The 4,296-nt window shown below is 35.4% G+C and overlaps 1 pseudogene; it reads right to left on the reverse strand.

Annotated features, from left to right (window-relative positions):
• Positions 1 to 609: 609 nt before the first annotated feature.
• On the reverse strand, positions 610 to 1,676 carry LOC121498661 (annotated as a pseudogene).
• Positions 1,677 to 4,296: the final 2,620 nt, after the last annotated feature.

The following is a 4,296-nucleotide window of genomic DNA, read 5'->3' on the forward strand; positions in this document are numbered from 1 at the left end:
TTTTCAGCAATAATTCTCTAAGTGGTTCTCAGGGAGCTCACGACATCAACACTTTGTTTGTAAAAACAGTAACATGCTGTTTGCCTTCTCACTCTCATTCTTTTGCAAATGAACAGTGGAATTTTCCAGAGGCTGTATAATGTGTAATATCACAACAGAAGCAGGTATAAGAATCCTGCTGTCTTCTATTAAGCCATATATTAAAATGCAAAATGTAAAACAATAAGCATTTTTTTCACTAACTGGTTTTGTTTTAGAAAAATATAGTTATTTTTCATAAGAATACATTATTTATGTTAACATGTAATTTATTTTAAAATAAATTAATAGATACTTATTGGGATGCCTGGGTGGCTCAGTGGTTGAGCATCTGCCTTCTGCTTGGAGCTTGATCCCGGGGTCCTGGGATCAAGTTCCAAATCTGGCTCCCCGCAGGGAGCCTGCTTCTCCCTCTGCTTTTGTCTTTGCCTCTGTCTGTGTGTCTCTCATGAATAAATAAATAAAATCTTTTTTTTAGATATTTCAAGTTTTGAAAATATTTATTACAAGAAGATTCCCTTTCCCATATTAAAAGGAAAGCATATTACTGGAAATATTCAGAGGATGGAACCTAGGTTAAACCAATTCCCAAGTCCTCATCAAATAAGGTTATAAAAAGGTAGTTTGGAACTTAAAATTAGGGAAGCCTATACACAATTTAGAGGGGAAAGAGAAAAACAGAACAAAGTGAGAATGATCGTTTACACCTTACCGTCTTTAATTAAGCACATAAAACTGTACTATTTAATATATTTCACCATGAACTTGTTGTGAAATTCAGATCGCAGTGTATCATTTACAAATCTTTTGTCTTTCTTCTGATCATCTACACCTTTTGCACAGTTCTTGAAAACAACATCATCGTCCCACCTTCTTTTAACTTTGAAGTTGGCCTGAGGCTGGGATGGACCAATGAGATTGAGGGTTTCCACTCAAAATATTTTCCATACATATTCTTTCTTCTTCAGCTTTCTGTTCTTGTTCCTTCCTGGCCTGCTCTTCAGCTCTTTCTTTCTTTCTTTTTTTTTTTTTTTTTAATGATAGTCACAGAGAGAGAGAGAGAGAGAGAGAGGCAGAGACACAGGCAGAGGGAGAAGCAGGCTCCATGCACCGGGAGCCCGATGTGGGATTCGATCCTGGGTCTCCAGGATCGCGCCCTGGGCCAAAGGCAGGCGCCAAACCGCTGCGCCACCCAGGGATCCCTCTTCAGCTCTTTCTTTTTAAAAATTTTCTAGTTCTGCAAGAAGAGCTGCAGTGTCATTATCATCACTCTCCTCTTCAAAATCTTCATCCTCGTCTTCCTCATCTGTTAGAGGATCATCTGCATCAAGGTTGGCAGCAGGAATCTGGTCTAACAGAGGCTTCTTTGACACCGACGAGGAGGTTGTATGTTTTCTTGTTGGACGGTTTCTATTTTTTTCTCTTGCAGCAGCTTGCTCTCTCTCTTCCAGCTCCTTCCTGAAGTCATGGTTGTGACCCTCTTCAGGGACATCCTGAGTCATTTGTCTATATTTTATCTTTGTATGAGAAGGTAGGTCTCTACTGAATACTTACTTTGAGAGTTGGCTCAAATCACCTTCTCCTTTTCCTCTCCCACCTCTTGCAGGTTCAAAAGTTGGCCTAGCTGCTGTTATCATCTTTTATGCTTTAAAGAAAAACTCCCAGAAGCCTCTGCCAAATAAATAAAATCTTTTTAAAAAATAGATATTTATTGATTTTCTTGATTTTAATTTAATATGATAAATACAAAGAGATAGAACCCATGTAAGCAAAAACTCTTTGGGGTCCTCGATAATTTTGAAGAGCATTTTAAGAGTCCCAAGGCCAAAGAGTTTGTCAATGCTGATCTAAATCTTCTGTTTCCTTTAAAGTCCAAATCAAAGCCTTCCTCTTTGATAAGCTATTTGCCATTGCAACTAGAAAGAATCTCCTCTGTCTAATCTGAACACTCAGGACACGTACATACTTAGGGTTCTTTTGCACTATTCACTTAATACAGAGCTTTACCAAAAAGGATAATATTGTTATGTTGATTAAGAATGATTATTAAAGACCTTTTTGTTTGATGGTGAATCATAAACAATCCTTTTCCAGTCTCTGATGATAATCTTCCTAGCCTTCAAGGAAAATAAAGGATTTTCTTGACTTTTCAATCTCCCTTTTTCACTGAAGATAATGATAAAGTTACATGTATATATAAAGCATTTGTTATGTATTTTTTTAAAGATTTTATTTATTTATTCATAGAGACAGAGAGAGAGAGAGGCAGAGACACAGGCAGAGGGAAAAGCAGGCATCATACAGAGAGCCTGAGGTGGGACTCGATCCAGGGTCTCCAGGATCACACCCTAGGCTGCAGGAGGCGCTAAACCGCTGTGCCACCAGGGCTGCCCCTGTTATGTATTTTTATTACAAACCTAAAAATGTTCATTGCAAAGGAATGAAACATAAATTAGAAATTTAAAATTTATATTCACCCTCAATGCCATCAACCTGAGGTAAAAACTGCTAACATCTTAGTGTATAAATCTCCCATCTTCCACTCTACATTTGTCTTTTCACTGAATTAAGTTATACTGAAAATACTTTTATCATTTTTATGATATTCTAAGATGCTTTTTTGTTTCTTGCACTTACCATCATACGATGTCATATAGGGATATTTAAAGAAACTGGTAGTGTTCATTTTTCTTTTGATAATGTTCATTTTAGTAAGTGGGTGATAGAAACACAGGTATTCATTTTTCTTTAAATTAAATAGGTAGTTTAATTTCCTTTTATGTGAAGAATAACTATCATAAATGAGTTTTCATAACAAATGAATTTTTAAATAATATATGAAGAATACTCTTCTATGTCAGTAAGCATTTGTTACCTTAAATCTGTAATAGTCAATTATATAATATAACTTCTAGGATTTATTTAACCTATGTTTAACTCCATTGTTAAGCACTTAAATTATTCTAATTTCAAAGCTACAAATAATGCTTGGATTGTCTTGGCAAACCAAGAAACACCCTTAACTATAGAGAACAAACTGATGGTTACCAGAGAGGAGATAAGGGGGATAGGTTAAATAGGTGTTGGAGCTTAAGGGGTGCACTTGTGATGACTACCAGGTGATATTTGGAAGTGTTGAATCACTATGTTGTATGCTTGAAATATAAACTGTATGGTAACTAACTGGATTTGAAATAAAAACTTTAAAAAAGAGTTTTTCAAGCCATGAAGATATATTGACACAAAAATTTGCATTAGGAAACTAAGAGGAAGACATGTAATCAGCATTGGAGAGAATGGATCATCTGATTATGGGTGATACTTTCCTTGTACCCAAGTATTTTATTAAAAAACAACTTTACTGGGGCACCTGGGTGGCTCTGTCAGTTAAGTGTCTACCTTTGGCTCAGGTTGTGATCCCAGGGTCCTAAAATCGAGCCCCATGTCAGCCTCCCTGCTCCATGAAGAGGAGCTTACTTATTTCTCTCCCTCCGCCTGCTGCTCCCCCTGCTTGTGCTCTCTGTCAAATAAATAAATAACATCCAAAATAAATTTAAAAATAAATTTAAAAACTTTACTGCTGGCATTGTATGCCCTAGATCTGCACTGTCCAACATGGTAGCCACTAGCCACATGTGTCTATTTAAATTTAATTAAAATTAATTTAATTAATTATATTTAGCTAAAATTAAATAAAATTATAAATTCAGTTCCTCACTCACACTAGCTACGTTTTAAATGCCCAGTAGCTCCACGTAGCTATTAGCTACCCTATTGGACCACACAGAACATTTACATCATAGCAGAAAGTTTTATTGGACAACATTGATGTAGAAAAATTACATATAGCATCAAATAGTAATCAGTATTATTAGCCAACCCTAAATAAATTTTAACTATATCTAAAAAGGTGATTATTTCTCTGTCGTAACATTGGATAATTTCATATGCTCCTAATTAATTGGTTAAAAAATAGTATTAATTGAGCAATGTAGCAAATATGCACTGGAGAACTGTTTCAATGAACTATAGAACGTTTCTTACTTTCATCCCTCCTGCTAAAAATAAATGACAAGAGCATGTGTACCCTTCAAAATGTATATGAGCCTCATTTTAGTTTTTTTCAAGTTATTATTTAAAATCTAGTTAGTTAACATATGTGGTAAAATTGGTTTCAGGTGTAGAATTTAGTGACTCATCACTTACGTATAACACCCCATGCTCATTACAGCAAGCTTCATGAGTTTTAAAATGCTT

The sequence above is a fragment of the Vulpes lagopus genome, chromosome 9, assembly GCF_018345385.1.
Source record: "Vulpes lagopus strain Blue_001 chromosome 9, ASM1834538v1, whole genome shotgun sequence".
Taxonomy (NCBI): Eukaryota; Metazoa; Chordata; class Mammalia; order Carnivora; family Canidae; genus Vulpes; species Vulpes lagopus.